The sequence below is a fragment of the Ambystoma mexicanum genome, chromosome 4q, assembly GCF_040938575.1.
Source record: "Ambystoma mexicanum isolate Mex_15411 chromosome 4q, UKY_AmexF1_1, whole genome shotgun sequence".
NCBI classification, from domain to species: domain Eukaryota; kingdom Metazoa; phylum Chordata; class Amphibia; order Caudata; family Ambystomatidae; genus Ambystoma; species Ambystoma mexicanum.
The window spans coordinates 1,283,479,708-1,283,503,333 of record NC_090928.1 but is presented as its reverse complement, the minus strand read 5'-3'; the positions used below and the strand labels follow the sequence as shown (position 1 = coordinate 1,283,503,333).

Here is a 23,626-nt window from a genome sequence, read left to right as displayed (position 1 = left end):
TGTGAGTGGGCTAGTTCCCATTATTATGCAGGACTTGGCCACTAAGGCCAAAAAGGGCCATTTCTCTAATGGGAACTAGCCTTCTCAGTGTAAGTAGGCTAGTTCCCTTTATTATGCAGGACTTGGCCTCTAGGGGAGCAAAAAGGGCCATTTCTCTAATGGGAAATAGCCTTCTCCGTGTGAGTGGGCTAGTTCCCATTATTATGCAGGACTTGGCCACTAAGGCCAAAAAGGGCCATTTCTCTAATGGGAACTAGCCTTCTCCGTGTGAGTGGGCTAGTGCCCTTTATTATGCAGGACTTGGCCTCTAGGGAAGCAAAAAGGGCCATTTCTCTAATGGGAACTAGTCCACTCACACTGAAGCAGCTATTTCCCATCTGAGAAATGGCCCTAACGACCGATGGTCCGTTTCTCGGATGGGAACTAGTATCAACCGAGACAGAAAGAAGCCCGTCCACGCTCTGCTGAGACACCGATCAGCAGCGCATGCGCAGGTAAATAGGAGCCGAGCGCGGGTATACGTGCGCATGCTCAGTGAACACGTGACGTCCCACGTCGAGGTGACGAACATACAAACGTTCAAACACGAAGCACCAGATCATCCAGAGGGAAAGGATCACGAGTCCTGCGCGCGTGTACAGCTGGGAACTCGCGCGAGGCACCACCCACTCTTCTCAACGTGACTTCCTACGGCCCTTGCTAGGGCCAATCTGAGAAAAGGACCATAGCAACGGCCCGCCCACTCTTATCCACGTGATTTCCGACGTCATCAATGTTCTTTTGCGGAGCAATGAAGCGTTTCCGGGTTAATTTCAGTGAGCGCTGAGCCGGGAAGCGGGACCGGGACTCTGGCTGCCGGTGCAAGTGACCGGGACTCTGCGTCCCTCTGGCTCCAGCTGGAACTCCTCGGGAAGGCTCTGGGCGCCAGAGTAGCAGGAAGCGCGGGAAGGAAGGCTCCGTGCGCGGCCATAAGCAGGTAAGAAGCCACGTTTCATTGCGTAGAACCAACATCCGGCCTGTGTTGCTTTGTCCTTTCGTAGCGTCCTACGTGGTGCCTGGCCAGGCCACTGCCCCGGCCTCTCCTGTTTCCTAGCATCCAGAGTGCGGTGCATTGTCCTTTCATGGGGGTCCTACAGCTCTACATGCCCCGCCCCCCCCCCACCAGCTGAATGGTGCCTGGCCAGGCCTCTGCCCCGGCCTCTCCTGTTTCCTAGCATCCAGAGTGCGGTGCGTTGTCCTTTCATGGGGGTCCTACAGCTCTACATGCCCCCCCCCCCACCGGCTGAATGGTGCCTGGCCAGGCCACTGCCACGGCCTCTCCTGTTTCCTACCATCCAGAGTGCGGTGCATTGTCCTTTCATGGGGGTCCTACAGCTCTACATACCCCCCCCCCCCCCCACCGGCTGAATGGTGCCTGGCAAGGCCAGTGCCCCGGCCTCTCCTGTTTCCTAGCATCCAGAGTGCGGTGCATTGTCCTTTCATGGGGGTCCTACAGCTCTACATGCCCCCCCCCCTCACCCCCCTGCCTGAATGGTGCCTGGCCAGGCCACTGCCCCGGCCTCTCCTGTTTCCTATCATCCAGAGTGTGGTGCATTGTCCTTTCATATTGGTCCTACCGCTCTACATGCCCCCCCCCCCCACCAGCTGAATGGTGCCTGGCAAGGCCACTGCCCCGGCCTCTCCTGTTTCCTAGCATCCAGAGTGCGGTGCATTGTCCTTTCATAGGGTCCTACACCTCTACATGCCCCCGCCCCCACCGGCTGAATGGTGCCAGGCCACTGCCACGGCCTCTCCTGTTTCCTAGCATCCAGAGTGCGGTGCATTGTCCTTTCATGGGGGTCCTACAGCTCTACATGCGCCCCCCCCCCCCCCCACTGGCTGAATGGTGCCTGGCCAGGCCACTGCCCCGGCCTCTCCTGTTTCCTAGCATCCAGAGTGCGGTGCATTGTCCTTTCATGGGGGTCCTACAGCTCTACATGCCCCCCCCTCACCCCCCTGCCTGAATGGTGCCTGGCCAGGCCACTGCCCCGGCCTCTCCTGTTTCCTATCATCCAGAGTGTGGTGCATTGTCCTTTCATATTGGTCCTACCGCTCTACATGCCCCCCCCCCCCCCCCACCAGCTGAATGGTGCCTGGCCAGGCCACTGCCCCGGCCTCTCCTGTTTCCTAGCATCCAGAGTATGGTGCATTGTCCTTTCATGGGGGTCCTACAGCTCTACATGCCCCCCCCCCCCCCGGGCTGAATGGTGCCTGTCCAGGCCACTGCCCCCGCCTCTCCTGTTTCCTAGCATCCAGAGTGCAGTGCATTGTCCTTTCATGGGGTCCTACAGCTCTACATGCCCCGCCCCCCCCCCCCCACCAGCTGAATGGTGCCTGGCCAGGCCACTGCCCCGGCCTCTCCTTTTTCCTAGCATCCAGAGTGCGGTGCATTGTCCTTTCATGGGGGTCTCCAGCTCTACATGGGGCTGTGCTGTGGGCGTCTGTACGCATGTGAGGTTCCCAGGAGACCTGCATGGGCCTGCACTGGCCTCTAATGCATCCTATTGTTTTTTTGCGCACAGTGCTCTGCACCATCCGCATCTGCCCTGCTGGGAATACAACCTCAGAGGATCACAGGGCTGTCTGTACTGTGGGTGTCTGCAAGGGAAGGGGGCAATATGCAGGTCTACATGTGGCTGTGGAGTGGGTGCCTGTGCAGAGGACTGTGCTGTGGGCTTCTGCAAGGGGGCACTATGCAGTGGGCATCTGCAGGTGCTGTACAGTGGACTTCTGCAAAGGGGGTATGCCGTGGGCAGCTCTATATGGAGTTGTGCAGTGTGCATCTGTATGGGGGTGCTCTGCAGTGTGCATCTGTACGGGGGCTGTGCAGTCTGTAAGGTGGGTAGCTCAGCTCTATATGGAGTTGTGCATCTGTATGGGGGGTGGCCCTGGGTATCTCTGTCTGAGATAGGCATTTGCAGAACCCACCTGTGTGGACCCCGGGAGGGCTGAATGGTGCCTGGGCCCGGTCAGGCTACTTCTCCGGCTTCCTATCATTTTTCTCTGATTACGTTTTTGCACACGGTGCTCCCCACCATCCGCACCTGCCCTGGGAATACAACCTCAGCGGCTCACTTTTGACAGCAACCAGGGTCGGACTGGGGCATAATATTGGCTCGGGCACCATGTAAAAGTGGCCCATATTTGCAAATGGCAATTCATTATTTTTGTGACGGGCTGTTTGAATAGTGCCCAATGAGTTTTTTGGGGGGGGGGGTTCTGTTCAAACGCAATGCCAATTGTTTGCTTTACAGGATATTTATTCAGCAACACTGGTCAAAACTAGTAGTTGCATAAAAAAAGTAACTCATCAAAGTGGAGTACTTTGACCAAAAAATCTGGCATGCACTAGCATTTACCGTTTTTTGATATAGACATTTTATTTCTATCGCACTCGTATTCAGAGCGCGGCAAGGGAGGGGAACGGGGGAGAACAAAACAACGATCTTACTAGGCCCAGTGACAGTGAGAATGCGCAAGTGCATGGGGGAGGGGAGAAGTGGAAAGTACGAAGCAAAGGAGAAACAGATAACATAATAATAAATATTATAAAGGCAACAAACGGTGGTAGTGCAGCCAGCATTGGCAAGTTGCTAGGGTTAAGGCAGCAGACAGGGTAGGTCTGATAAGTGCAGGAAGAAAAGGGGGGGCTGTATGGGTACAGCTACAGACACCAGTGCAAGGGGTGGCCTGGGGGACAGTTGCGGAGGGTGAGCAGGGCCTGGAGGCCAGAGGGTGGCCCGGTGCATGGTGCCAAGAGAGAACACATCAGCAGGGGAGAGGGGGAGCAAAGGCAGAAAAATAGGAAGGTCTTGCTTTCTTTGAAAAACGACTGACCCTGAGGGAGTTGGAGGTTAGAGGAGCAAAAAGCTCGAGAGGGGAGGTATTTGCGGAGGATAGTTGACGGTATTTTGGACCCAGGCTCCAGAAAGCCTTGTGGACAATGCAGACGGTTTTGAATTTAATCCTTGCATCCACTGGGAGCCAATGGAGGGATTTCAGAGCTGTAGAGGTACGATCCCAGGCCTTGAGGCCAAGGACATGTCTCGCAGTCCTGTTCTGTATTAGTTGCAGAGGGCGGAGAGTAGAGGCAGGTAGATTTAGAAAGAGGCCCTTACAATAGTCGAACCTACAGAGAACCAGAGCTTGGAAGACCACGAGCTTCTGGAGGAAGGAGGGAAAGGAAAGGCAGATTACCTCTGAGGAGGTGCAGTAGGAAGTTTGGCTTTTTAGAGACATCCTAGATGTGGGCGTCGAAGGAAAGTGTGGAGTCAAAGATGACCCTGACGTTCTTAGTCTCACAGGTGGGGGTAGGAGGAGGGCCAAGGGAGGCCGGCCAGATGGGGGAAAGGATGGTGAAGGTGTGCCGATGAGGATCTCCGTCTTGCTGGCATTCAGACAAAAATCATTGGCGGCGCGCCAATCTTGAATGGGATTTGGGCAATCCGAGATGAGGGGGAGAGGAGGTGGCCGAGGGCAGCCTGAAAAAGTGTCATCAGCGTAGCATGGAAATTTGAGCAGAAAATGGCAATGCAGTGGGCGAGACTTGCCAGGTATTGGTTGAAAAGCCAGGGTGAGAGGTTAGACCCCTGGGGAACACCACAGGTAGAGAGGAAGTTGGATGATAGGAAGGACCCAAGTTGGACCTGGGAGGGTCGATCGGAGAGCGGTCAGCCAGGCCAGAGCCTGATCAGTGATACCCAGGTTATCACGAAGAGTGATACCCAGGTTATCACGAAGACGGTTGCGCAGGATGGTATGGTTGACCGTGTTGAAGGCAGAAGAATGATCGAGGGGGGGTGAGGACAGAGGGAATGTTAGTCGTTGGAGAGCAGATCTTCACGGGTGTTCAGGAGAGCAGTTTCCGTGCTTCTGGCAGCTCTGAAGCAAGACTGGTGGTCATGGAGACAGCCAACCTAATTGTAATGAAGGTTAAGCTGAGAGATGGCCAACTTTTCCAGGAGTTTGGAAATTGGGTGATAGTTAGCTGGACAAGAAGGATGAGCTGTGGATTTCTTGAGATGACGATGCACAAGGGAGTGCTTCAGAGGGGACGGTAAGAATCCTGAGGCAAAGAGTAGTTGCAAGGGCGAGAGCGAGGGTGTCAATGTGGTCCCTGATGGTTGTAGAAGAACATGGATGAACCTGTTTGAAGGCTTTCATAGATCGGACTTGTCTTGCGACATAGTCGGGGGAGAAAAGAGGAAAGGGCGAGATGGTGGGGGGGGTGGCTAAAGGAGGGTCCGCGCGTTCTTGAGTCACAATGTAATAAAACCTACTTAATTTGTATAGCAGTGATTAACCCTTTAAGTGCCATGGGTATTTTCCCGCCAGTGCCTTTTTTGGTGATTTCGGTATGTGGCCATTCAATGGCTTGTAACGTTTGTTACATGAGATATCTCGGCCAAATTTGGCTCCTTTTTTTCCCACATGTAGGCGGTCGTAACGCCACCCAGGAATGCTAGGTTGCTATAGAGGGGTGAGAGAAAATAAGCCAAAAGACCGAAGGTTTTTTAAAAAAAATACCAATAAAATGAAGAAGCCTTTGGTTTTTTTCCTTGTAAGAGCTAGGAACAAATGGTTTGCTGTGCTGAATTCCCCAATTTCCTGGCTTTCAAGAACAGGTTGAGTGGAAATGAAGAAAAATTATTTTGATGTGGTTATCAACTGTTTTGTGAGAGGTAGGCGATTTTGGCCATTTTTGCCAATTGGACATGCATGGTGGGAAAGCCGAATTGGAGGACAGGAAGGCATATTTCTGAAAAGTAGACACCATTCCAAGTTTAGGAAGGGGTGATTTGCTTAGGTCAGGCAAACACTAGATAGGGGAAAATGCCATAGATTGGGGGAAAAGCGGGGAAATGACCGAAAAAAAGATATGCGTTGGACATGGTTGGCTTGGTACGGCAATGGCTTCTATGAATTTTGAGAAAAGCAATGCTACGCTACATTCCCCCGACTCTTGCAGTTAGGAAAGCACACATTTTTTGTAGTGTTTTACAAAACCAGCATTACCACAAGCCAAACACTGGGCCATGGTACACAGGAGTTTTACGCTCACGGTCTGAACAGACGCACTTAGCATGTGTAAATCGGGAAAACCAATGTGGTGAGGAACGGCAAGCATACAATTTTGAAAGAGCACAGGCAGACCTTTTCAAGGGTAGGTGACTTGTGCAGGTTACAAAAGTGTATGGTGCCTAAAGCAGCGATTAATGTAGGTCACATTTGGGAAATGAAAGGGTTGTGTGACAAAGGGCACCAGCAAATGGGTCAAAACGTTATGAAAACCACACAAACACAACAATACCGTGTTCCCACAGGTGTCCCGATGAAAACGGTACCTCACATGTGTGGGTGCACCCACCTGGGCGCCAAGGGGGGAAAGCCTAAAACACAAGTAACCCCAAGTCTGTTTGGACACCTGAGTTTGACTCTCTGCCGACCGGCACACCATACAGATATGGGCCTCGGGTGTCCAAGCCACGAAGGAAAACAGGGAACCCCATGCATTTCCAAAAAGAGGACACCCGTGGGAATCCGCAGAGGTATGATTTGCGCAAATCGGCCCAGAATTTATTACCCAGGAGCCCCGGCAAAGTCCGAAATGTGTCGCAAAAACCCACATTTTTCACTTTGACGGGGGTTCTGGGTAAAACATTCTGGTCCCCTTCGCGCAAGTTGGACCTCTGTGGAGTCCTACTGGTGCCCTCTTTTCAGAAATGCATGGGGTTCCCAGTTTTGCTTGGTGGCTTGGACACCCTATGCCCAAATCTGTAGGTTAACTCCCCAACCCTTTTGTGGTTACCAGTGGGTTAGCCTCTTCCCTTTGCAGCTATTTTGGTGAACCCCAGACGAAGTGAACATTGTGTTTTTTCCCCACCAAATATCACACTTTGTCGGGGATTGTGGCTAATAAAAACTGGGGCAATTTGCGCAAGGCAGACCTTTGTGGATTCCCACGGGTGTCCTCTTTTGGGAAATGCATGGGGTTCACTGTTTTCCTTGCTGGCTTCGGCACCCCAGGCCCAAATCTGTAGGTTGCCCTCATGAACAAAATGGTCAGTGGCGAAAGGCTTGGGGTTACCAGCAGGTTATCCTTTTCCTTTTGCGCCCCCGGTAGGTGCACCCACACGTGAGGTACCTTTTTCGTCGGGACACCTGTGGGAACGCGAGAAGGTATGACATCTGTTATTGGCGACGTGTTTCAGTGAGTGGGCACAGGGAAATGTCTCTGAAATTGGCTGGAAATGAAGACCATTCTCAGACATTTCTCTCTGGCCACCCACCGAAACACACTGACTTGTGCAAATCGGCCCAGAATTTATTACCCAGAACCCCCAGCAAAGACCCACATGGGAGAAGGGTGCTCAAGGCCAGGGATATTACCGCGACTTTGCTGGATCCCTGGCTGCCCTGCGTTACAGCTTCTCCCCACCAAGGAGTCTCGGCAGTGTGCCAATACCTCCCCGAAGGGAAAAGCTGTAATGCAGCCCAGCCGCAACTCCAGGATAGTTGAGGTGATCTGCCCAGACGGGCCATTACCACCCACACCACCAACAATCCAGCCCGTCTCACTAACCATAGAATAATAAAAAACACTACTCCCATAACGTTGCAGCTGCTCGTGTAGAAAAAGCTGTAAACAAAAAACATGTTACCTACGCTCACACCAGCAAAATGTAGCCCCCCCCCCTCCGGGGGCAGATAAGGGGGGGGCTGTCCTGCACTCTTCCTTGGGGTCAGGCGTCCCTTCTAGTAGCAGATATCTGTTCCCAGGAAGGGCTGGGGTCAACGCCCCATCCCATTAAAAAAAATTCCCCGACCCTTTGGGGTGCCCCACTGCCCCCCTAACAAGTGTTCCACCATTTTCATTTGGTAACCCAACTCCCCTTGGTGCAGAGAGGCACATTGATGTGCCAATCTGGCCCTGGGGTGCCCAAACCTTACTGCCCCACCCACTGGGGGGGCCTGTCCCACCATTTCTGGGGGCCCTCGTGCCAAATGGGTGGCAGGGGCTCCCTGGGCCTCCTACAAACGGCTGCGTGAGGTACACATCCCTCCATTTGGGGAGGGGGGGAGAGGGCCCCCAAAAATGGTTGGACAGGCCCCCTAGTGTGCCCCTCTGCGCCATGGCAAGTTTCGTAAACGAAGAAAAAAATTGAAAAGGTACACTACACTTTAGGGTGGGCTGAGGGGCACCCTAAACCGCCAGGTAATTTTCTAATGTAATGGGGGGGGGGGGGGGGGGTGACCCTCTACCCCCAACATCAAATTGGGGGGGCATCTCATTCAGCCCTCCTGCGGGCAGATGCCCCTTCCTAAGAGCCAGATATCTGACCCCAGGAAGAGCTACAAGGGGTGCCCCTATTTCCCCTTTGGGTGAGGGGAGAGGGCCACCCCCCTTTTTGTAAAATATATCCCTGGTGCCTAGTGGCCCCCCAATCCCACCCAAAATTCCCTTATTTTCAATTTTTTTTTGTTTTGCCCCCTTCCCTGGGGGCAGATCAGCCATCTGCCCCCGGGGGGGGGGGGCTAACCTACAGGCCCCATCCTTTGGGGGGCCTGCACACAAATTCCTGGTGGCCCTCCCCCACACACCCCAATTGGATGGGGGGCCACCTCATGTACTCCTGCCTGGGGGCATAAAATCCCTGGCACCCCCCCCCCCCATCCCCGTTGCTTTCCGTTTTTTTAATTTTATTTTTTTGCCCCCTTACCTGGGGGCAGATCAGCCATCTGCCCCCAGGGTTGTACACATGTGCCCCCATACTTTGGGGGCCGGGGGGGGGCAAGGGCTGCATACTGTAAGCAGCCCCCCCCCCACATCACAAACGTTTCCCTGGTGTCTAGTGTGCATTGCTGCCCGCGCATCGAGCCCTCTGCGCCCGATCCGCGGGCAGCAATGCTGTCAAACAGGGTGTCGGATCTCCAGCTTGAAATACAGCTTACTGGGCAGCGTAGCCAAACGCGCCCAGTCATCAACTACGTGTTGACGTCAGTTGACGCATAACCCGGAATATCAACACACATTCTCTCACAACACAGCGTATCCCAATTTTGAATACAAAACATTACTTTTAAAGGAAACCGCAATACTCTGCAATTTATAATGCACATTTATTTCACAATAAACGCTCTGAGAACATCTGCCGATTTCCATATTCAACCACATTGGTAATTTCTTTCTTTTTGTTCTCGATCCACAAAAGTTTATCGTGAGTCACATGGTGTTCCTTTGGGTACATGAAGCGCACCGTAAATCGCAAGGTTTTGGCATCAGCTTGGCACTAGGCCAACGTAAACGATGTCAGGTTGCTCCTTATCGCTGGTACTGCGAAAGGGCATATCGGGACAGTGCCATCATCCCAAAACGGCGTGATTGTAATCCAGCCATTCAAGTCTATCTGCAGCTGCCGGCTGAAGAAGTCATCAATTGGTATCTAGAAAAGATGACATTCGCAGAATGTAGCTTTTGTAGAAAATATCAGAAATGTCTCAGTAGCCGTTGTTTATTCTAATATCAATGTACCCATTAATTCTGCACCGTGTGAAAACTAATGATGAACTCAAACTGGAAACAATAGAAACACAGAGCAAACATTGTGGAGTCTACGATGTGCTTGAGAGGTTTGTGCTATGGCGTATGTTTAGCTCACAATGGGATGCAGAAGCTGACAGAAGAATTCGAAGAACACATAGACAGCATTTTAACGTAATATTAGCGTAGAATCACAAACACCCATTACAATGTATGCCAACTATACCGGTCAGAAAATGAAGCCTTGATCCGTTCATCTATAAACTAGTCTACAGTAAAAACTTACATAATATTCGGCATTTCCATTCACTCGGCGTAATGCAGAGCGTCCGTTCAGATCAACACATTTTCATTAAATGAAACTGCATGTTCCTTTGTCCAGTTTTGGAATGGTGAACCTTATCGTATTTGACAGTATTACACACCTCCCTTCATTCTTTCCATTCCAAATCTTCCCGTTCTTCCAAGGACGAAAAACAATCAAACTGTTTAGGGTGTATGTGTACAGCTCACAAGCAACATTCAAACGCGTTGACCTTCACTCCCATGGGAGCGAATAGCCTTGCAGACCAATGTGGCAAATATTTTTGAAAAACAAACTTGTTTGATGGCATCCACTAATGCAGCGCGAAATTTCTAGTGATTAAACTTTTTTAAATGAATGGTTTACTTCCAAATGCCTTCTTTTTAGTGTCCCTCTGTTGAACTGCTCACTCTCCCAGCGCCTCGCACAGCCAGCCCCCACCACATGTCGGCTCAGCCCGTCTCCTGTTCTCATGGCAATGCAGCTAATGATTTTTGCAAGTAGCGGGTCTCAAGTCCTGACTGTGCTCATAAGAGAATGTCGGAGCAAGCCCTGCTCCAACCTTAGTGCACAATCCCTCTCTGCTCACTGACTCATGCCATCTACACCCCCCCCCCTCCTGCCAGGCCGCAGTCCCCTGGACCCATGACCCCTGTTCCCTTTGAACACATCTGGTCCCCAGGACCTACCCCCGCATCACCTCAAATTAACCTCCCATATACCTAATCAGGAGTATATTTTGGTAACGCTGACACCTATCCCCACTGCGTTTGAAATCGCAAGACACCAAAGGCCGCATATCCCTCTGATAGGGGTCGTTGCTATCAGATGCCTTAACACATGCCCCCATAAAAATATAGGTCAGAATGCACCTATTTTTCACCAACAACCCCCTTTGATGCGCTGTTTTGCTTACAGTCAGTAGTTCTTGCGTGCCAAGTTTCTTATGTAGCCTAGGTCTCATTCCTTTGTGGGACGCATATTTATTCAGCTGTTTGAACACGTGCTTGGTAAGTTGAACACGTGCTTGGTAAGGCAACTGCAGAGCCCCAAAGTTGGTTCCCAAAGTTGGTTTCATGCTGATATCCATCTGACCCTCCTCCGATCAGTGAAGGACCCACAAGAGCTTGACGAAAGCGGGAAGTGTGAAAGCACAGCGTTACACTGTATGGCACCTTCAAAAAGGCACTTCTCGCAAAAAAAAAAAATGGACAAAGAGGATACGTTTCTAAAGACGACTTGGATGCTTTATTTAGACAATTTATATAAACATTGTTGAACAAATAAGCTGCTAATCATTTGAACCGGGAAATGAACTGTTACACGAGGTGTACTTTCGGTGGACAGGGCACGTTTGTAATGTTTTGTGGCAATGTATGTGTCCTTGGAACAAAATCATGAGTGATTCCATGAGTATGCATGTCCAACGCAGTCAAAGTGAGATCTTTCACAAAATCTAATTCCATTTCCTGGAATATTGGCTTGACCACCCATATTTTTTTTTTTTGTAAAGGCCATTGTGTAGTTTCCTGCAGTACTAGATTGTTCTCTCCCTATGTTGTCGTTATGCGCTAATAACACTAGTAATGTTCGCTATTGCTTCCTGTCTATGCCGAAATGCAATCTCTTGGGCCTGTACTTTAGGCACATATTATGGAACACCTCCAAATCTCCCGTGTGACAGAATTCTGTGAGTACCATCAGATCGCTTGTTAGAGTTTTATCAAACACAATCTTCTCAAGAGCTTTGTGTGGAGGTGAAGATGGAACCAACCACTTCTTCTTGTGTTCCTGCTCCTCCGATAAAGGTCCATGTGCACATTGGTGAAAATGTATGTTTTCTGTCCCAAGAGTGAACGTTGGAACAGTGGTGCATTAATGAGCGCCATTTTTCAAGTAGAATTTCCACAAACCCGCCAAGATTTTGAGCCCCGCCAAAGATGGTTGCTCAAAGACTGGGACCACTGAAATATTTTCAGAACCCGTTTTTTAATTTTTTTAAATTTGATTTGGCAACGTGCCATACATCACATTGATGGGAATGTTTGGAAACTGATCTCTCATGGCCTTGGCTGTTATGTCTGTCGGAGGCTATGAGGTCTATTTGCATTCCCCTTGACTGGAGATCTTCCAGGGAACCATGTTTCTCCATGGCCACTGAGAATTTACATTCGGACACCTGCACGACACCAAACTCGCATTTCTTTTACTTTCCATGTCCTGAAAGTGGTATGTGCAGTACTTTGTTGGAAATCCGGGGCTGTCGCACTGTCCATCGCCAGCTAGCCTGAACCGTTTGTCGGAGAATGTCCCCTCAATTGACATTTGGTCAATTATCCAAGCTTCACTAATAGCAGGGAATAAATATTCTCGTTTTTATTTGTAATACTGCGTTTTAGAAAGGAACTGGAGTCCCACAAATTGACAGAAACTGGACAACTTACTAAAAGTAGAGCCACTGAAAAGTAAAGCTGCTTCCCACAGTATATTTCCAGCTGGCACTTTGCCCAGCATCGGTTGAGCGGGCCATGAAAATGTAGAATGGAGCTGGCCACAGGTGGCTTGGATTTTCAGGTTAGTGCCTTGTGATACACTAGTCACATTCACCAATGGCTGCCCGCATACTCCACCCCCTCCCTGGATGGACACATTTCAGCATCAGTATTAGGCAGTTGTCGGGATAGAATGCATTTGTGCTCCTTGTTAGACTATCATCCTGCATGAATGTGGTTTGACTCGACTGTGGTGGGGATATCAGCTGAACAGGACACACTGAAGTCGAGATCTTTGGCAAGTTCCTCTGTCAATTGCGTTGAGGCATCAGCGGCTGTAGATTGTGTGAAGTGGTCATTGAGTAATTTAAAAGCATCTTCCTTGTGTTCAGTTTCTTCTTCATCTTGTCGAGTTCTCACACTGTAGCAATGGTCCAAAAAACGCTTGCTTATCTGTCACATTCAATTCATTTTCTTGCCATTGGGCATAAGCATCTCGAGTCTGCTTATTGACTGGACTACGCAGCTCCTCAAATAATAGTTGCTCCATGATGAATTTGTCAAGCAGCATCTTTGGCTTCATTTGTTGTCTGTGTCTTCATACTTTTTCTTCTGGGCCTCTAGGAGATGGGTTGTAAAAAACATGTTCAATGTAAATCCAACATACAGTATAAGGCACTTTACATTTTTTTTAAAAAAAAGCATGTTGTGAAGACACCAGCCCAAACAATTGTTAACCTTGTTTTCTTGATTTTCTGTGGAACCGTGTTCTTCACTGTAACGACCGCACCAGCAAGCTGGTCCGCCACCTCGGATCCATGTGCCTCTTCTAATTATGATTGATCGCCATTGTCTTTATAAATGTTTTAAATTCAATTGAGCCCAAGATGCAGTATAGGCTGGTGGAGGAGGCTGCAATGTTGCTGATTTGGGTGGGGGCGGGGGGGTTTAGCCTTAGGGCCTGTAATGGCCGTTTGCCTCGGGATGTGCTGGCCATTGAGCCATTCGATAACGTCCACTCGTGCAGTAAAATAGCCACGCCTCTACATTTGCCAAGATAGTCCACCTGTAACACATTTCTACATACACAAGAGAAGCGAAGTGATTATCCGCTGGTCTTAAGAGTCGTTCTGGGCATTGAAAGTGACTGATTGTACTGGCATGAGTATTCCGCTGGCTTTAGTGGGTGATGGCCGGCGTAATATCAAGTGGATTAATGTTATCTACCACAGGTCCCTCCATTGGATTATGGAGACATTCTTCCTCTTTTAGAACATTTGACCACTTTAGAGAGTACTGCACATCTAATGGTACAGAAGGTCCATGCAGACCTGATGAGGAAACCTGACTCGTTTTTCTCTAAATTGCAAAGTCGTTACTTTCCTTACGATTGCCCGAACCCCTTGGTACGGTGCTGTCAGTAGAGGAGCAAAACAAGCTTTAATTCTACACGCTAGCTCCAATGCACTTTTTAGTTCGATTATCCAAGACATCAGGAAAACATAGAAAAAACAAGCATGGTCTGAAGATATTTGGAACTAACTGCTATTGGCAGGGGGGATTTATGGGTTTTCTGGGTAATCAAGGGCTTATGCTGTGAGAATACCAGTAGTAATCAGCAGGGCTGTGTTCCTGAATCTGTGTGGGTTGATCATTTTATGGAACTATACAAGAATAGATCCTTTGTCCAGGATACACAAGGACCCCTGACCGGCACTCCATGTGTAATTGACATCACTGATGCATCCTTTGTCATCTCCTGTGAGGAAGTTAGCAGAGCTCTACAGAACCAATGCTCTTTAAGCCTCAGCCGATTTTGCACCTACTCCGTGCATTTTAGCCTAGTCTAATCCAGCGGTATATATGTGCTCAGTGCCTAACTGCCATCAATGGTAACAGCTGACTGCATGTTGATTTTGCCCCATTTGCTAAATCTCGAATCTAGGTTGCAGTATATCTGAGTTTTGTTGTGTTACTCTGCCATTCGAATCTAGCCATTTATTGTGTTACTCTGCCACTCGAATCTAGCCATTTATTGTGTTACTCTGCCATTCGAATCTAGCCATTTGTTGTGTTACACTGCCATTTGTTGGCCACAGCCCAGCCTTCAGGCCAATATAGTGTATTGTGCATTCTGCCCTCCAGGCCAATATTGTGTAATCTTTATCTCGCTCAACAGTAATACATGCCCCGAGCATATGAGCAAAATGAACTCTTGCACAATATGTACTCTCTGCCCGTCCTCACCTGCATAGTTGGCACGCTAGTCACCTTTATGACCACACCTCACCCTTCTACATTAAAGTACCTCCACCACTATCAAATCACCTAGCGTCATCGAGGACACACGATGGACCTCCTGCCCAAGCCCTCACACACTCCAAATAACACAGCATTGATACCTAACCTCAGCCTCAGATTAGACAGACTCTGAGCCCGCACCCTCCCTATCCACCGCCATGCCACCCCTACACACATACCACACATAAATTGCAGACTTAGCTCACGCACCACACCCCACCACCGTGTTAATACCTCTATATGCCACAAATTCAAACCCACAAATTCAAACCACATAGCGGTAACTCCTACTCTCAATGTACCGCTGTACCTAAAGCAAACACCCACACCATACCCACAAAAATCTCTTGGCCAACGCTATACAAATGTGCCTTAATCAATGTACGATCACTCAATGCCCATGCATTAGAAGTAAATGACCTAATAACTACCCAAAATCTAGCCTTACTCGCGATCAGAGACATGGCTCAACAAATCTTCCGGCCCACCCATCTCACTAGCCCTACCACAAGGGTATGCCATCCTTAGACAAGATAGGATAGCCAGAACAGGAGGGGGGGGGTAGCCATTATTCACAAAGAAACACTCTCTATCAGAACCTTACCCCACCAAGAGGAAGAAAATAGTCAAATTAGCACTCTCTCCAAATAGCACAATAAATATTTATACCGTATACCGTCCACCCGGCCCAACCACCAATTTCATAGGTCAAGTCAATCACCTCCTAGGAAACAACCTTAAAAAATCCACAAAATCACTACTTATAGGTGACCTTAACACAGGATTCAACGACTCTAAGGACAAAACTGCTATCTCTATAGCCAAAGACCTCCAAGACCGAGGCTTCTCTCAAAAGAACACTTCACCTACTCATGCTAAAGGACGCATCCTAGATTGGATTATAGACCACAACTGTAACACAGCCATCACCTCCAATACTAGCCTCCCATGGACAGACCACAACCTTCTCCTATTTGACATCCCTGTCTCACTAAGCGCTAAAGTGCCTACCAAAGCACCGGCGACCTTAGCCAGAAGTGCCAAAAAACTCACCGCTGACAATTTCAGTGCACTCCTCAATCTGCCATGCCTAGCGCCCTCGTTTTCCGCTGACCCCAACACCCTCGCAGAAATATTCAAAGACACCATCACAACGGCTGTCAACACCGTTGCCCCACTGGAAAACAAAAAAGATAAAATCCTTCCACTCCAATTCATGGTTCAGAGGAACTCCAGACTTAACGCTTAGCGCTCAAAAATTGGCAGTTTAACCTCTGCGATACCACTAAAAGCTAACTTCAAATCCATAGCAAAAAAATACAAAGACGCAATCTTCCTTGCTAAATCTGAAGCCTACAACCGCCGCATCTCCAATGGCAACTCCCACTCTAAAGAACTTTTGAATATATTCAAAGAACTAACCTTACCACCTACATGCCCTGATGAGATCGTCAAAGACGAGGCATGGTGTACAGGCATTCAATCAGCCATGCTTACAAAAATAAACCTCCTCCAAAACAAAATATCCCACCACTTCAATACCTTACCAAAGCAAAGTGCACATGCACAGATAAAACCTAATGTAAAAGTAAAAAACATACCCAGATTTGCATTTACCGAAATCTCCGAAGCCGAGGTCACTGACATCCTCAGACACATCAAACCCTCACAATGCAAGGGTGATGTATGCCCCCCTAAAATCATCAAAGATTACGCAGAACCACTCGCCCCTCTTCTCACAGCCTTCATTAATGCATCCTTCAAAATGGCATAGTCCCAGACAGCTTTAAAGAGGCCTGGGTACGCCCTCTCTTTAAAAAAAAAAACGACGCTAGACCCTGCTAACCCTAACGACTACTGACCCATAACCAGTCTAATTCCTCCTGAAACTACTTGACAAGGCCGCCCACAAACAGATTCAACTATACCTTGAATCGAACGCAATCCTAGGAAAAAGACAATCTGGGTTCTGCAAGGGACACAGAACTGAAAACTGCCCTTCTAGACTTAAAAAAATGAAATTACCAACATCCTAGAGAAAGGCAAGCCTGCTCTCCTCCTTCTCCTTGACCTTTCAGCTGCGTTTGATCTGGTAGACCACACTACACTTACCAGTCACCTGACGCACTCTGCACACTTCTCAAATGACGCAGCATCCTGGGTAACATCATTCTTAGAGGGTAGAGCTATGAAAGTGTTCTCTAACAGAGCACATGCAGCACCCTCCATCATCCCCTGTGGTGTGCCACAAGGTTCCTGTACTGCCCCCACGCTCTATAATCTTTTTACCAAGCCACTATTTGATAAACTAGACGCGCTGGGGATCACCTACACAAATGATGCCGACGACACGCAGGTTTTCCTCCCCCTGACAGGGAATTATTACCAGGATGCCTCTACCCTACAGCAAATCTACTCTACCATACAAGCATGGATGGCTACTAACGGCCTCTGCTTGAACGTGGACAAGACCGAAATTCTCATTCTAGGACAGAAATCCACCCTCTCCAACCTCAACCCACTGTACATCAATTTCAACATAGACAATTGTATCATCCCAGTCCTATCCTCAGTCAAAACACTGGGGGTTCACATAGACGCCGCGCTATCCATGGACAAACAAGTCAGCGCCATAGTCCCGGCCTCAGCACTGAGTACTAAACTCATTAACTCAATAAAACCATTCCTAACCAAGGATAGCTGCCTCTCCATCGCCCGAGCAACTATAGGAGCCAAACTAGACTATTGTAATGCGCTCCTAGCTGGCACCTCCAAAAAAAAAAAACGTATCTAGGCTCCAAACAACCCAAAACAAGGCTCTCAGGGCAGCCCTCAGCATACCAAAAAGAGAACACATCACACAAGCCAGAAAGGCAGCTCACTGGCTCCCAGTCAGACTGTATCGCCTTCAAAATTCTCACAACCACCCATAAATGCATCAACCTCACAGCTCCCTCTTACCTATCTGACACGATAGGAAGATATCAATCCACGAGACTGAGAAGAGCACAATACACAAATCAACTAGCAATACCTCGCATCAACAGAACCAAAGCAGGAGGCATAGGCTTCCCCTTCCCCGCACCTAAACTCTGGAATTCCCTACCTACTGACCTCAGAGCTGAGGCACCTCTCTTCTCCTTCCGAAGAAAAAAAAACCTCAAAACTGCCCTATTCAACTAAACCCGTTCTCATGTGCTCCTGCTGCTCTTGCATATCTGTTAAAAAAAAAAAAAAAGTTATTTCGTCCAATGTAACTGTATGGACAAGAACTGTATGCAACTAAGTATAAGCAACACTGTAACTCGCGCCACAATGTCTTCGGTCTGCTGTGCGCTCAACAAATGCAAATAAATAAATAAAGAAGCAGAAATTAGGCAAGGCAGCGGGCTGTTTAGGGTCCCTATTCATTTTCACCTGGCATGTGTTCCATATTTGACTAGGCTGTTTATCTCTGTTGTACAAATGAATGTTGTTCCCGTCTCTTGAGCGCAGGCAGAGATCGTGCTGATTTTTTAAAAAAGGGATCTACCAGGGAACTACTGTCCGATATATCTGTTCGACTAAAATATGATAATGATGTATTGACAAACCTGGCTTATTGATACTAATCTTATGGTCAGTCGGGCAGGTTCCTGCAGTGCCCTAAGCACTGTGGATCACAGCTTTAGGATGTGCTTAATATGTGACCAGTACGCCGTCTAAGGATCATGAATGTGTATGCCATCTTTGTAGTAGTCCTTCGTATGGCTATGGGATGTTTTATGTAGCTCAGCCGTTTAATCGTAAACCGCCAATCATACAAATAAACCCTCTTAGTCTTTCCGTGTTAAGATGCGTAGACCCATTGCCCTTAAGTTCCAAGAATATCCAGTGATGAAAGAAAAGTGTGTACGGTTAGGCGTCCTTTTCCCAATCCGATCACTCTAGTACAGTGGTCTTCAAACTTTTGCATACTGGGCCCTCCCCACCCCCTTTTTGAAGAAAAAACAGTTTCTGGCCCCACTCACACCCCACCTTAAGTCTTTCCCTTCTATCACCTGTCCTGGGCCCCTTTTGAGCCGGCCAGGTCTCCCGATTTCCATGATTTTTAGGCTTTTTCATTTTTAATCTGTTTGAAATCACTGGGACGATGTTTCAGACGACCTAGGGCATTTTAACGGAATAAAGGGGAAGGCGGTTCATCTGCATCTACTTCCGTGGCAGACGAGAGGTGCCTCCCACAGTCTGTTGCTGTAACAACGCTGCAGGGGACGTCCGTCTGCTCTTAGACACTTCTCTCAGTGCCTTGCAGACTGGTATGGTTATTGTGCTGCTGTAAATCGTCCCTTTGTTGTACTGCAGCACCTCGCCTCAGATCTCACAGCGTACCAGTGGCCTCGGTGTGGTCGCAGGCCTGTACTGAGCAAAGGCCCCCATCTCTATCAACAGAGCTCCTTGTGCATCCAAAGTTGGGTGGATTCCCTGCCGCGTTGATCCGCCATATTGCTCTTTAGATGGGCAGACAGTACATTGTGAAGAAAGGACTGAGGATGATCTGAAGGATGCTGTCTTGTGCTGATTTGGTTGACCTGACTTTAAGGTTTATAGAAAGAAAAGGGGAACAGAGGAAGGAGGTGACTGCTTGCATAAGGTTAGATAAGGTATGTAAAAAACGAACGAGTGAGGGAGAACCTATTCCTGGACCTCCTAGTCCAGAGGAAAAGGATTAAAGGAGAAGTAATAGGCAATACCTGACTGTCCTGGGGGGAGGGGGGACAATGCCATGTCCTTCAGGAAAAGTTTGGAGTCAGTAAAAGTAGTGTAGTGTAGGGGTGGGGAGTGTCAGGAGTAAGGGTACTCACCCCCTACGTATATCCCTAAAGTGCCTCTTTGAGTAGAGTACATATCTCTGTATCAATCACTTTAGTCTTTGAGGACATCATTGTCACTGCTTCATCAATGATTGATTCTGGGGTTACAGGTAATTTTACTGCTGTAGAATATGTGCAAGCTTTGATGCCATTACAACCCAAGAAGCCCATTGAACCTGTGCAATCCACGGACTAATAAGTGAGCATGATTACCTAATCGTGAAGAAAGCATATTGCTTGGATTAATTGCAGCACCCCAGTTTACGATCATACTAGGAATGTCCTGGTTAGTGGAGTGCAATCCCACGAGTTCTTGTTGGGGTCCATCAGCGGTCTGATCTCTTACCCCCCCCCCCCCCCTCTTTTTAATATTTATGTTGAACCTCTATTTCATCAGCTTGACGAAGCCTCTTTTGGCTTCTGGTCTGGCCTGGATTAAATTTAAATCGCTGTGTATTATTCATTAAGCACTTCAGGGCAGAGGGTGCCTGGCTTTCCAGGTGAAAATCACTACGTATTGGACGAATTGCCCGTTCTTTTCAGCCTCCCAATGCCTTTTGAAAATTCCATCCTACGGGCTGGAAAGAGGTGGCGGTAGAGTTTTTTTTTCTTTCTGTAGCTGGACCAAAACTATGGAACACTCTCCCTCTATATCTGCCAAAGATCCAGGACTTTGGTATTTTCAATAATAAAACACCCCAAGATGTTAGTGCGCTCAGTTTAATAAAAATTCAAAGTTTGACATGAAAACCTAATTTATTTGTTCATCTGAATCTCAACAGCCTATTCATTCATTCAAACTATTTAAAGGTGGATGACCACTCGTAGCTTGCACAATAGAATGCCTGATTATCAAGAGGGAATATACGCTACATGGTACTATTGCAGGTACCGCTCTTACCAATAAACACAAATACAATTTGCCACAGACGTTGCATCATTCGATAGATTCACTATACACAGGTGGACTTTGAAGAAACATCATTTAATTGTTCAATGTGTGGATGCCTAGAGATCGCCCGAAGTGGGCGATATTGCCATGAGCACCAATGAGTTAATGTTGGGTCTGGGTCGTTCGGTTGAAATATCAGCACTCAGTGTTAGAGGGTGTAGAAATTCAGGTGTACATGGTTGCCGGATTACGGGACATGTTGACCCCTATGTATCTAGTATGCTCCATGTGCCATTGCAACCCCCCCAACTCGTCTGCAAATTGAACTACACCTTCCGTCATTGGGAAAGACGGATTGTCAGATTTATTTTAAGCCCTGACACCTCCCCGAATTTAAGTAAATCCCACCTTATTGGATTAAGGTTGTGCTCAGGGTTAGATACAAATATCCCCATGTCGGCATTCAAGGATATCACCACCCTGTGTTTGCATAGTTGGATCCCCCTGTGTAGGTGACTTTCCCTGATCGCCTCTGCCAACGGTTCTATCGCCAATGCGAACAGCAGTGGTGACGGGGGCATATACATTAATTTGAGACCAACATTAATAAGATTTGCTCATTAATGTGACCCCAGTTTGGTTTTTAGTTTCTCAAGTGACGTTAGTGCTTGCCACTTATTGTATACTATGATAGGGTCGCATATACACCGTCTCTTAGACCATATGCTTGCCAAAATGGCATCTCGTGTGAGTCTGCACAGACTCCCCCACTTTCCAACACTACCCAGCAGATGCATGTCGGAAAGGCAAGTGAACATGGGTCATCTGGACTGGATAGGAGTATGCCTCTTGCCTCACGCATACCCCATGCAGAGGAGGAGGGCGTGTGGAAGGCAACAGCACAATACGACACCTTTGAGGCAGAGGAGAGAACCAAGAAGCAATCCATGTCTGGCCTTCTCGAGTCCTCCCACCGACCAGTTGCTCAGGCTTCCTGCAGGTTCAGCCCTACCATGGTGGGATGGTCCATTGGGCCGACCACCAGGGAAAGGGAAGCATTGAGGATGATAGCCAGGTACTAGAGTACAGAGAGATGGGCATGGCTGAAGGCAGCAGCAAGGTTTGGTTTAATAGACCAAGCACTGGCAGGCAAAGTCATTCACAGTATCACGGCAAGCGGATGGCAAAATTAATGAAGCAGGGAAGTGGAGGGCCTGGGCCATGCACAGCCTTTACTCCTGCTAGAATTACATTGCCAGCGTGTGGTAGTGTTCAGCTGTAGGTTCCTTACAGCCCAGCTGAAACAGTTCACCAACTTGTGAAACAATGCAAACATCTGGGAAAACATGTGCATTACATTTTTGGTATAGGAAGATGATAAAGATATGTCTTGTGAATGGATCAATGGACGTTGCTATGTCGGGAGGGGTGCTATGTCGGGAGGGGTACTGGGCAAGGGCAGGACTCTGGCTCATTCTGCATCTTAGTAAAGAACCTCAATGATGGAGTTTTTAATTGGTTTCCACTTGGCGAGTTCAGAAGCAGGGATGTAGAGACTAGGATGGCGGGTGTTGAGGTACAGCGGGGCATTCTACTTTTTATTGCAATCGCTTATTATAGTACATTGTGGCAAAATAAATTGATCAACTTTTGGGGAGCACGGACATTGTATTCAAAGGGTACTCTAAATCGATATGTGCCACACAAGGATATGGTTAGACCAAGATTGTTAAATATTGTGAGCCTTGAAATCCTAGAGTTGTTGCTTCTGGAGGGTGGTCAAGCTCACACCGCCTAAGGTGGTGGCTGCACAGACAACGCACCTGAGCTCGTCTTCTAAGGATTATCCCCTCAGAACATGTAGCACTCCCAAAAAAATATTAATTGTGTCACCTCAAACTGGTGTTTGTCCCCCATACTGGACCGATCAATGGTACTTGCATATACTGTTGTGATAGCTACCTACACTAGACACACAATAAATGTAGGCCTGACAGATGGACAGTTGCACATTGTGGTTGGTCTATGCATACTATTCACACGCAAATGCATCTTATTCCAGGGTCGCTGCAATATGGGTTGCAAGAGATGCTGGCAATGAAATTCTCACCCTTTCGGATATGCAGGATTATGTTGAGCGGGTTCCCCTGGAGTAGGGTGAGTAGAATCTCCACAGTAGATCATTGGGAATCATGTGTTATCAATAAATGGCAGCATCAATTTGTGGATATTTGTAGAGATGGGGCAACATCCCCATTGGTTACTCGGGATGTGATGAGAGTAGTTCTTGGGTACAGGGGCATGCTGAGATTCAACCTATGGTGCAAGGATCAGAATCCTCAAAAAGGTGTCATGTTATGGGAGTTTGGTAAGTAACAGACCCATTTACACCCACTCCTTAACAGTAAAACATAGGGTGTGCCACCTCCTGAAAGCTGCACTGGGGTATTTTCTGAACAGGGAAACAGAAGTGAAGTGGGATCCCTCTGGCCAATTAAATTTAGTACCTGGAGATGGGGCACTATATAAAAAATTAGGAAGGCAAATGGGGTGATGTGGAGTTTGTGGAGCCTCTCCTACACTTTATTCTTTTGGTCTCTGACACAAACTCATCCCTCATCTCCAGGATTGACAGAAAAACAAGCTTATCTAAGTTTAAAGTCGATGTTTGAATGTAGTGGCAGCATGGCCTGTGCCATTCTCACCATGGGAAGAGATTGGCGCTTTACCTCACAGCTCTGTCCCTGTTTCCTCGATGGTGCTGTTGATTATATTATTCATGTTTTGGCCAATACACATGTCATCCGTGATTACACAATGGACTGGTCAAGCAGGCGTCCGATTGGTGCCTTTATCATTTGTGTATGGAAATTGGGAGCATCCATGTGGTATTTAGTCATTTCTGAATAAATATATTGGTAGAACATATACATGTTCCTTATGATTAAAATGTTTGTTCCTAGTGTTTTGGATGCAAAACATTTCTAAATAAAAATAATGCATTATTCCTGCTGCACGTTACCTCTGTTCCACTAAGTGTTCCCATTGGAGCACCACTTCTCTGCCACCTATTAGGATGCCTTTCCCAAATAGATGGCACTTCAAAGTCAAATAAGTTACTATGTGAGGAGTTACTACTGAGTAGTCTTATTACGTGTGCTGCCTGCGATTGTGAACATGTTGAAACTAATAATGTGTGTCTCA

General features: G+C 48.0%; 1 protein-coding gene and 1 pseudogene across 3 annotated transcripts in view; both read left to right on the top strand.

Moving 5' to 3' along the window:
* Positions 1-23,626, top strand: part of LOC138467378 (zinc finger protein 850-like) — a 319,559-nt pseudogene that overhangs the window by 281,377 nt on the left and 14,556 nt on the right.
* The window catches only part of LOC138468368 (uncharacterized), a 61,536-nt gene continuing 38,502 nt past the window's right edge, over positions 593-23,626 (top strand). For 2 of the 3 annotated variants that reach the window (XM_069608901.1, XM_069608900.1), the window contains exons 1-2: positions 593-976; positions 22,485-22,579. The gene's annotated coding sequence lies outside the window, so the exon portion shown is untranslated. The remainder of the gene's footprint in view (positions 977-22,484; positions 22,580-23,626) is intronic. The other variant, XM_069608902.1, reaches the window with a different exon arrangement.